The sequence below is a fragment of the Cinclus cinclus genome, chromosome 7 (assembly GCF_963662255.1).
Source record: "Cinclus cinclus chromosome 7, bCinCin1.1, whole genome shotgun sequence".
Lineage (NCBI taxonomy): Eukaryota > Metazoa > Chordata > Aves > Passeriformes > Cinclidae > Cinclus > Cinclus cinclus.
This window is the reverse complement of record NC_085052.1, coordinates 14,232,132-14,243,855: the sequence shown is the minus strand read 5'-3', so window position 1 is coordinate 14,243,855 and position 11,724 is coordinate 14,232,132.

Below are 11,724 nucleotides of genomic sequence, written 5' to 3'. Positions count from 1 at the left end.
AGAGCTGACAACTGGTGGTGAGTAGAAGTCCAAGCCAGGTTACTTGGATGTTCCTTTGAGACAAATACCCTGAACCTTGGTTCAATATGCAATTGGGAAGTGTGGGTGCTTGATGCCAGCAGAGTGCTGTGCAGAGACAGCATAAGATGTGCAAATTGTAATTGGGTTAGGAGAGAAAGGATCCACAGTTCAGTGAGGAAGGGTACTGCAGGCTTAAGGCTTAAAATGCTGCTTAGGCTGTGTGGGCAGGTTTGCAGTGAAAGCAAGAGTAGAAACAAAGCTGGTTATTTCCATGGTAAAAATATCTTAAACAGGCAAAACTTTTCTAACATTCTTCTTTGAAAATAAATAACTCCAGAGGGGCAAACATATGCCTATATGCCCCAGTAATTTCTTTTTTCCTTGGGTGGTCAACCCAATTTCCACCATACAGCCATTGGTTACTCTGTTTCTCTCCCTGTCTAAAGCCCATCAAAAAAGTGTCCCCCAAACATTCATTTGCTTCTCCTCTTTTGCAAACATCTCTTCATTTCTTGTATCACCCTACTGCAGCAGCAATATTCTGCACTTCACCCCTCACCTTCACATCCTCCTCTGTCTCTGCTACAAGTTGCTGGTGGCATTTTCAGCATTAGCAGCACAGGCACTCTTGTAGCTCTGCCTGCTAACAGAAGCTCTTTCTCTGCCATGCCTTTTCTTGTAAAGGCAAAGGAAGCTGTCCCTTGCAGGTCAATTATACAGGCTATGGCAAAAAAGTTCCCAGAACGGTAATGGGTAATGCTCTTAACAATGGCTGTGAGTGATTTTGGTCTGCAGAAACCAGTAGGAGCTGGAGACACTGGCCAGTTCAGCAGTCACAGCCAAAGCCAAACTCCATTTTTTTTTTCCCCTGCAGCAGAAAGAAATTAAAAAGGATGGCAAGGCTGAGATGCTCCAAATTCTGTGTGGTTTAACACCCCTTCCACTGGCCAAGTCCAGCAGCATCACTGCAGATGCTGGACCCTCCTGTTGGAAGCCATGTGTCAGTGCACATTCACCCAAGGGATTTCGTGGTGGACATGCAGGCAGGACGAGCGAGGGCACCCTGCATGCCACGGTCTGGTCACATGCAGCACTTAGAAGGGTCTGCTGTCACCAAGTGTCCAGCCCATGTGTAGGAAGATACTGCTGCCCCCAACTACAGCACTCTGCTGGCTGAGCTGACCGCTGACTTCTGAGATGTGTATGAAGCTGAGAGTAAGGAAAGAGCTCCCAGGGAGCAGCCTTCAGTTGGCTAATTCAGCTGGGTGGTCTCTGGACAAGGTGATGCTGAGAGCTGCCCATGCCATCTGCATTCCAGGAGTGTCACAGGTCGTCTTGCTGAGCCTGCTGGTTGCCGGGTACTCTCTCATGTTGCCCTCTTGTGGTCCTAGAAAATGTGGCACCGTCTCAATTCCTCTTTCCCGGGCAGTATCAGAGGAGGGAGATTCCTTCCCTAGAACAGGACAACCAGCCCAGGAGGCCACATCACTCACCCTCGCAGGCTGCTGTGGGGTTGGCAGTGCAGCAGAAAAGTTAGTCTCAGTCGCAAGCGTTTTTCCCCTATAAGAGGGTTCCTGCAAGATACAACCCTCTGGAGGTCTCTCTCTCTCTGGGCTGGGATTTGTCCAGCTCGTTCTCCTCCCAGCTCTGAATATTTTTGTGTTGAACAATTTGGTAAAGATCCACTTGGCCGTGGCTGAGCTCTCCACGTGAAAACATGGTTACAAAATGTTTCTGAGGCAGAATTTCAAGCACACCCCTGAAAGGCTTGCCATGAGTTTCGCCCCTGATGTTGCAAGAAGCGTGGGCTAAAAAGGGCACAACCTTTGGATTTCACATCTGCAGGATAGGGATTTCTTATGCTTTTGAGGCTTCAGCCAAAGCAAAAACAGTTGACAGGTTTATACCAAAAGACACAGCAAACAGTCAATCCTCCCCTTCTTCTCTGGGCCACTCATGATTTTGTAGACCTCTTTCCCCACTGTATGTCCTTCTTCCTTCTGTACAGTCTGTTCCCATGTCTCTGAGCATCCTCACCACCTGCCTCCAAACCTTCTTCCATTCTCTATTACCCTTTCTGAGATGAAAGGACCAGAAATGTATGCAGACACTGGGAAAACATTTAAACAAAGTCAAGCCAGGCCCAGGAAAATGTACCAAAATTCTTATAAGCAAAACTGTGAGGATCTTGAGACAAACAGGAGGGCAGATAGAACTCTGCATGCAATGCCTTCTCATTTCTGTGTCTGGCATGGAGGAGGCAGAAAAGGGAAAACACAAATAAAATGAACTCAAAGAAGAATGAAGCAGCTTATATGGGGATATCAGCAGAGGAGAGTTGGTCATGTCAATTACCTGAAAGGAGGGATTGGGATGATGAAGAACGCTTGAAATCTTATTTGGCAGGCAAGAACAATAGAAATTTTGGGTCAGAGGACATCTAGATCCCTGGGGCAGGGCTGGTGTCCCTTCTTCAGCACCAGCAAATAATCCACAAGCATCCATACCTGCAGGGAATAGAGCACCTGGGCAGCCCCAGGCCCCCTGCCCACGGCATCGTGCCATGGCAGCAGTGTGGGCCCCCAGCTCAGGAGAACAGACGGGACTCAGCACCAGCCTGTGCACGTACTGACACGGCTCTGAGAGCCAGCGTGCACACCCGCTCCTGGCTGGTGGCAAGTCAAGCTGAGATCTGTGTGGTTGCTATGGAGAAGTGTAGCTAAATGCACAAACAGTGGTAACTGCTCAGGAGGACTTAGAGACTTTACAACGTGTTGCTTAGGGAATGGTATTCCTTGGGGCACGGAGGCTTTTTTTAGCCTGCCACAAAATTCAGCGCGGGACCTGCTATACTTGGTATGCCAGATCCTCTGTGATGCACAAACTGGCCCTCTCTGTCATGGATTTCTGCTGGGGAGCTATTGGTTTTTCTCCATCTTGATGCTTTGGCATGATCTTAAAATGTATCTAAGCAGCTAAGGAGGCTGCTAGCGGCGAAGCTGAGACTGCACCAGATGGGCAGTGCAGACCCGCTCGTCAGCCGCTGCCAAAGCCGACAAGGCAGCGAGATTCCCCCAAGGCAGCAGCGGGGAAGGGGAGCCCCGGCAGTGTGTGCGAGGAGGCGGCGGCGCTTAGTGCGGAAGCAGAAGAGAGTTTGCATAAGCAAAACAGAGCCTGCCGTGCTCTGCCAGGGTGCTCTGTCCTGCCCGGTGCATGGCGCACGAGTGCCGTGCCCAGCCCGAGGGCTACGGGAGTGGTGGCCGCACCGGCTGGGCGCTGTGTCCCGCGGCCGGGTGTCCCCGTGGGGAAACGCCTCGCAGCCGGGGCCCTGCGGTGCTGCATAGGGCGAAATCCCCACGTCACCCGGGGGCCCCGGGCTGCCCAGGCTGCGGGCCAGCCCCGCGGAGCGGCTCCGCCTTCCCAGCGGCACCGCGCCGGGCCGGGCCGGGCGGAGGCGGCGGGGCGGGCGCTGGGGGCCGGGCCGGCCGGGGCCCGGGCGGGGCTGGGCGGCCGCGGGCGGGAGCGGGACCCCCAGGGCCGGAGCGGCCGCGGCGCCCGGAGCGGGCCGGGAGAAGGTAGGGACCCGCCGGAGCGGTCGTGAGGAGCCGGACGCTCCCCGCCGGCCGCTGCCCGGCTTGGCCGCTGCCCCGCCGGCCTCCCCGTGCCCGGCTCCCCCCGCCCCGCGGCCGCCCCGGCCTGCGCCTCCGCCGGGCCCCGGCGCGGCCCGGCCCCCGCCCCGCCGGCGCCTCCCGCACCGGGCCCCGCTCGCCGCGGGCGCGGAGCTGCCCTGGGTGCCGCAGGCTGGGGTGCTGTGAGCTCGGGTGGGTGCGCTCCCCTCGTTCCAGCCGCCCCAGGGCAGAGTGTGGCCCTCCAGCCCTGCGTGCCCAGCTGGGTGCTCGCCGTGCCCCGTCCCACAGCACCCACGCTGCCCTGGGAGCACTAAGGGCACGTGGGCAGCGTGGAGCAGCTGGAGCCGCCCGTCTGCTCCCCGCACTGCACAGCGGGATTGCGGTCTCTTAAGCCGTGTCTCGTTCAGGCAGTGGTAACCCGGGCGGTCAGCACCAGGCACCACCTGGCGTTGCCTGGACAGCTTGTAGCAGGAGAGCACCTGGCCCTTTAGAAATTACGTGGCCGTCCCACAGTGGTTTGGTACCGGGAGTGTGGAGTTCTCGCACCCGTGAGGGTGGTACAAGTGGTTGTACACAGAGAGCAGAAGCTCTGGATTGCAGAACTGTGCCTTTCCCGGGTGCTCTTCCGAGGGCATGCACTCGGTTCAAGGCAGCCTGAGAAGAGAAACTTTAAGGAATTCGCTGATGGTTTTCACTCTTGCAAACACAAATCCCCTCTTGCAACACTGGCGGCCTGGCCCCATTGCCTTGTACTTATCAGAGATGAACTGGAGGTGTCTCTTCCAGTGGCTCTCTCAGGGAATGAAAGCTTGGGTCACCCTCAGCATACTCTGAGAGGCAGCTGCTGCTCCTCTGCTGTCCCTTCTGCTGACCCCATGTGGTAGCTCAGCTGATCCTGTCCTTGATGCAGTTTGGCCTTTGGGTTCAAACATCTCTGCTGCTGTTCCTGGTGTTTGAAATTCTCTCCCCCCTTCTGGCCTTTCATATCTCATTCTCCTTGCCATAGTACCTAGGAAGCCTTTAGTTGTGTCGTAAGCATTAATGTCTGCTTTGAGGTTTGTCATGATTCCATAACTTTCAGTTTCTTCTGAAAATGCTTTCTTTCCCCTTGCCTCTGCCATTCTCTCCTGTGCTTCCACTGAGATTTTTCTCTCTTCATCTGAAAGAGTTCATAGATACAGAATTTGCAGTTTTGCAGATGCTTTGCCAAATACAGCCTCTGTACCGTGCTACAAGACGTCACCATCATCCCCCTCATCTTGACTCACTCTGGCTGTGAGTCGTGCTGGGCAGTGTCTAAATGTGTCCTGCTTGTGTGTGAGGCCTCCATTGCGCCGAGAGTGCCCACGTCTCTGAGCTGGCCTCCGCTTTCTGTTCGTGAGATCCTCTGTTCTGTCAGGGCCAAAGGTTTCAGTTCTCTCTCCAGCTGCTCTGCTTAGAATTAGCAGTGACATTAAAAACCAGTATGAACGTACAACAGTTTTAAAGCACTGTTGATAATGGGATGGGAGGAGCTGAACAGCAGGGGCAGAGGAAAGCAGTGATTCTCAGACCTTTGCAGGGCACTACCTCTGCCAGCTGTCATGAGAACCGTGGCTGTGTGACCTCTTGATGTTCTAAGTGCAGCTGAGGTGTCCCTGCAGTGGGTGACTTCAGACAGACTTTGTGACAATGGTGATGTAAGCTTACGTGGGACAGCCTGAGCTGTGCTTACCTTAGCACTTCACTGCCTTACTGATAACTTCCCCTATTTCTAATCACATTGCTCAACCCCACTTCTGAGTGACACAGCTTTTACCTTGTCTTATTTTTGGAACCTTTCTGTTGGGAGAGAAAATGTATTGCTTCCTTCTAAGGAGCACCTAGGGACTCTGAAAGGAAGAGGTCCAGGTAGCAGCAGAGTCCCTGCTGGGGACTGAGGTTCTTTAGAGGTAACAGTATAGAACAGGAATGGTGGTGAGCAAAGAACAGAATTTCCAAGTCAAAGTCGAGTAATTTCCAGACTTTTGGACTCCCCACCCAGCAACCAAAGCCATCATAATGGGCATCTGTCCAAAAGTTATCTTGAAGAATATTGTTCAGTGTGCAAAATCAAGTGCTACAATGTTAAGGAATGTCTTTGTAGCCCCAGTTCAACTTGTTTTGGATATGTACTCAAGGTGCAATGACTAATTTTGTAATTGTATGCTACTTACCACCTGTGGCCCAGCCACAGGTACTGCGCAGCAATGGTGATTTTGCTCTTGGGGTTTTATCTGTTCCTTATTCTAAGTTGTATCGTTTTAGCCTCTCTGCAAAACCGGTAAGAGACACAACCATTCACCTTGGGGTGGAAGACAGACTTCGTAAACACAAGTCTGTAAGGTGTGTGCTGCCACAGCATAGAGAATTTGGGAAACTCTTGTGTCCCAAGCTGGTATTCTGGCCTTTGCATGCTCAGGACCCCACTGCCAGAGATTAAATAGCCATCACAGTCATCTTGCTCACATGTTGTGGCAAGGTGTTCTGCTTTGCATTAAAAATTGATGGTGTGCTCTAGTTTCCGTATAACTTCTGTTTGCTTACTGACTGGCTCAGCACGAGCTCCTCTTGCTTCCTTGCCACACCACTCAACGCACACAAACACCACCAGCCTGCCCTCAGCCATGTCCTGCAACAGAGCAGCTGAGAGCACTGACAGCCAGAGCCCAGGTGGAGAGAAGTAGTGGTTTGATTTACTTGTTTGGTACATGGCAGAGCTCCTGTGCCACACAGGTGTGGTGGGGGGCCAGAGCTTGCTTAAGTGGCCCTTTACTTCATAGTCCTGGTTCTTGAAGAATTGGTGATCCAACCAAAAATATATTCATATCAATGCTTTTTGATACATCAGGTCACAGACAAAGTAAAGAAAGTTATTTCTTTTTAGAGTGAGAAGATTCCTCTTCCTCCTGGGAGCTATGTGGTCTTACAAGTGCAGAAGAGCTCTCATGTTTCCTACTGTGAAGCTCAGCTGGGGGCTCTAGGATCTGCTGAGACAAGCAGCATGTCCTAACAACAAGCTGCAGTGATCATAATTTCCCTGGTGGGAGAAGGCTCCTCTCCTCAGGACCATTAGTTGGGGGTTTGTCCTGATTGCTGTGGTGTCCATTCTGTTGGGATTCATAGGATCAGCTCTGCATTTGCTGGAGCTGCAGTCCCTGCACTGGCACCATCTCCAGCTGGGGCCCAGGCAGCCTGGCTCAACGGGGTATTGTTTATTCCACCCAGGAATGTGCAGGCGAGCAGGGACCTTGGGGAGCTTTGCAGAGCAACATGTTCTGCTCTGAGCAGGGAGAGGGAGTGTGAATGGCCACATTTCTGAAGGCTGGTAGGAACAGTCAGGGCGTGCTGGTGTGCAGGTAATGTCCTATCCTAGAAGTATGAATGAGGACTGTGCAGGCTGTGCAGATGCATTGGGGTATGGAGAAGGCAAGGAGGGCTGTCCAGATTTGGAGAACACAGGGACGAACAGAGGGAAAAGGTAGAAATGTCTTAGTATGTAATTAGTAAGCTTTTGTTCTTGACACAATGGTGTGAGAAGCCAAGCATAACTAACTGCTGGTTCCTCCCACTGTGAGCAAGGTACTGATCCTGCAGCCAAGAACACAGCAAGAGCTGCCGCAGATCTCTTGTCAAAGACAGTCCCAGCAGCTGGAGGGTGCGCTCAGCTGAGGGATATCTCTGTCACGGGGGGTGGATTTAGTTTTCAGTGAACAGATATTGACCTATAATGAGTAGAAGAAGGGATGAAATGACTTAGGTGAAATGCATGGTATTTTTCAATTTTTAAAAAGATCACTGACAGTATTTGTTTAATATTTTTAATATTAATTTCTCTAATCATTTTGTGACAAGCTTGTCTTTTGTACATTTCTGGGAGTGTGACCATTTCTGGTCTACTGCTCATGCAGGTTCTAAAGTTTTTATAGAGATTGAGAAATCTGCTGGACAAGAATCCACTTGTCTCTCTTGTGCAAATCCTGCGTGCCTGTGGAAGCCCACACAGTATATTTTGATCTGTTTGGTGAAATGTTAGTTTTTCAGTTATAGTGCAGTCATACTGTCCATACTCGGTTCTAACAGTGCTGCTCCTTGAATGAGAAGCTGGAATGTATTGTTTAGTAGAGAAACAAGTGGCAGTAGCGCCTGTTAAGTTTGGTTTCCTTGCTGCTTATTTTGTGGCATCCATCTGTTACTGTTTTTTTATCTCATGGTGTGAACAGTGCTTTGGGATAGGAGTGGATTCGCTGCCCTCAAAGCCTTTGGGTCTGCCTTTTTACTGGGGCTGTTAATACTTCTTGTAATCAGCCTAAATGGCCTCTTCACATTGCTACCTTATCTCTTAAGTGCTTAAAATCCTTGCTTCAGCATCTCTAGTAGTCCTGCCTCCATCTAAGTGATGGTACTTCTAGCAAGTGCCTGACAATTACATTTGATTCCGGTGAGTCCCTTATTTGGGGTTTTTTACCTTAAGCAATTTCAGCTGCTAAAAGAGGAGGGATAGAAGAAGTTGTCAAGAGTCTATGTGTAAATGCCTTTTATTGGCTGCTGTGACTTGACCCAGTCTGTGCTGAAGATCTCCAAACAACATTGTAACGGAGTTAATAGCTATCATTTCATTCTATTCCCTCCTTCCATCAGCCCACACTGGACCAGACACGCTCCAGAGCTAATAGCAAAATGGGATAAGCAGTCTTCCATGAAGGTAATGTTAGTGTGTGCTGAGCATGCATGCATGCATACTGGGGGAGTGATTAATGCCCTGGGAATCCACTCTCTGCCTTGCTGCACAATGCTGTTGTGTCAGGCCCAGAACTTGGCACCAGGCAGGCTGTGGTCGAGCACCAGGAACACATTACCTGGTTTGTGCAGGATCAGGCAGTGAGACAGAGCCTGTGTGTTCTCAGCAGGGAGAGTTCCTGCTGTGCCACAGCTTCATACTTGCACAGTGAGGCTCTCTTTGGATGCGGGTCTGCTGCTGGGTGGGGGCAGGAGTCCCGTGAGCCCAGTCCTGACCTCTGCCAGCCAGACATCCCAGAGTTTGCTCACTTGTGGCAGATTTCTCCCTCCTTCCATCTGGCAGGCAAGGATCACCCATCCTTGAGGTGAGAGGTGCTTGGCCAGCTGTCAGGAGCCGTGACTCACAGGGGATCACAGGCAGAGCCTGCTCTCCCTGCAATCTGCTTTTCCTTCTGGAGCCTCTGTGTGAGCTGTTGCTGAATGTTTGTTTTCATCAGATCTAGGGTGGATCTGGGAGAAGCTCAGGTCTACGATTAAGGCTGAAGAGTTGGACTCAGTAAGTTTCCAGTCTGGAATATGCTGGGAGGCTTCCTTCTCTAGGTGGGAGTTTGTAGAAAATGTTGGCAGGCATCACTGCAGGGAGTATGACAAGGCCAAGGTCCTGGAAAACATAATATTTTGTGTTCAATTCATGTAATGGAGCAAGCAAACTCAGAAGACTGATTCACTACTTGCAAATACAGGGGCATACTGTCTATACTCCAGTGGAGTGAGGGAGTGATCTTGTTCTTCTTGGTACTGCTGAGGGAACATGAGCCTGTTGGGATTCTTTTCTTGGCAGTTTCAGAAGTTGCTTCTTGCTTTCTTACAAGCTGCCTTTCAAGGATTGCTTTGGACATGAATAGGTTCGTGGTTTATTATAACTGTAATTAACATATACATGGTGGAACTATTGCAGTCCTGCCTGTCCCTCTCTATCTTCGTCTCATTGGAAAATCTTACACATTTTAATGATGAGTCTCCAGAGCTGCAGGTGTATCAAAAGAAGTGACACTCCTGTTCTCATGGGCGGGATTAGTGGCAGGGCTGTATTCTCAGCCCTAGTGACTGTAGCAAAGCCAGAGTTTGGGTCTGCAGCACACATACTGTAATACTTTCCTACCTTTGCCCATTCTTACATTACACTTTTGACAGAAGACAACCAAGAAATCCCACTGTACCATTGTGTGCTCCCGGAGAAAATACCCTAAGGCAGCAATTACACCTGCAATATGTTTTTCCCTCTTTGTCCAGTGCTGCTGTGAATATTCAGGGTATGGCAAGGATTCCAGGAGCCTGAGCTCAGCTGGCAGCCTGTCTGGGGGGTGGAGGGCAGCCTGGGTGCCTGCAAAGGGCTGCTGCTCCTGTTCTCATGAGAGCATGCAGCAGCATGCCTCAGCTACCCCACCTCAAACAGCACAAGGATCCTTACTTATCTTTAGTACTTTCAAGCTAATTGATGGCTCTTCTGTCTTTTTCCCTGCTCCACATGGTCATGTTTTTAATACTGTTACTCCTTCTGCCTCAGTAGGTTTCTGCTATCCTGAACTGCAGCTCTTTGTGCTCCTGATTCACTCCAGTCCATTCATCTCTTTTTGGTGGCAGAGTGCTGTCTGCTGCTGGATATTGGGCTCTTTGTTTGTACAGCCAGCACAAAGCTGGTGACAAAGGGACAGCCTGTGTCCCAAGGAGCCCACGTGCTACGAGGAAGGCAGCGGAGAGCAATAGGAGTGACAGACAGGATGGCAGAGGTGAGGGTGGCCAGGGGCACAGTGCTGGCTGCGGCAGAGGAATGGCTGGGGGCGGGGAGAGACGTGATGAGGAAGCTGTTCCTGCTGAGTACAAACCCTCTTTGTTCCCAGGAGGTGAGTCGGACGGGATAAACAGAATGGTCCCGTCAGCAGAAAGCCTTTCCCTGGCTGGATCCCCCACTGGCGCTCTCACTGGAAGTGGGCTGCACCTCGTTAGCAGGGACATATTTCTCCTCCCTGAGTTAGCTTCAGCTCTTCCTGACTCTCCGGGGCTCAGGTGGGCTGTGTGTGGCTGTGCGGAGAAAGGGTGCCCTTGGGGGGGGCCGTGTGTTCATGTTTTGCTGTGTTGTCACCGCGCTCTTGTTGTCCTTAGCAGGGCAGGGGGTTTGACGAGCCGTGCTGGGATGGGACGGGTGTGAGCGGCGGGGCGGCGCTTGGAGCGGGACTGCTCGTACCGTGCGCTTGGAGCCGCTCTGGGAAGGGAGGAGAACGGCTCCCATGGCAGGGAAGCTGTGTCCATACAGACAGAGCAGGGGCTCTGCTTGTGGTGTGGGAGGAAAGCAGCCTGTGCTAAGGGAGCTGCTGGGGAGAACGCCGATCGCAGCATTGCGGAGCGCAGGGCTCTGAAAGCACCGCGGAGAGGTGCTGGCAGTGCTGTCCCGTAACTGCAGTGGGCCAGGAAATGAAAGTAGACCGCCTCACTGGTCTGAGGTGAAGATGAGGAATAATCTTGAAGTTTCTGTTTGCTTTTGATGGCTGAACCTTTCTGTTCCCATCCTAAGGAATTTGGGAGGAGGCAAAATAGCAGCTTAAGCTGCAGGACTGCTGCTGCCTTGGTGCACTGTATTTCTTTGACACTGAGGCTGAAAAGCAGAATTTATACAGAAAAGTGTCCTCAACAGCCACTTCCAGAGGAAGGGGGAATGCAGGACATAGCCCTTGACGAGGAGGTCTTTGCCTGCTTTCAAGTCTCCTGGCAGGAGGAATTTCAGCCTTGGCTCCCAGAGCCTTGGACAGGGTCTGCACCCTCATCTCAGTCTGACTTCTGCCAAAAACCATGGTGAGGCCACCCAGGGAATGTCTGAGCCAGGTACCTAGAAGGCAGAAAGGATTATTTCCAGTCAGGTCTGAGAATGAGCATGGCGGCATGAGCTTTCCTGAGTGGACTTTGTGCCTCTTCTCTTGCTGGGCCAGAATTGTGGTGCTGGTTCAGCATGCGATTCCTGTCACCCTGAGTGGTGGCATGGGGAGGGGGATTTCTGTGCCCATCCTGCCAGAGAATAGTGTGGTGGGACGTGCAAGTGAGTGGTGCTGGCTGCCCACCAGGCCCTGTCAGGCTGAGCCCTGCCCCACATGTCAGGGAAATGCTGAGCTTCCTCCCCTCCTCTTGCTTCCTTCCTGACGGGAATTCACTTCCAAATTCTTGCTGCTTGTCCCCCCTCTTGCAAGACAAATACATGATCCTACAGAGACAGCCAGAGGGGTGGGACAGGGCAGGTCGGACCATGGGGGCTTCATCGCTGCAG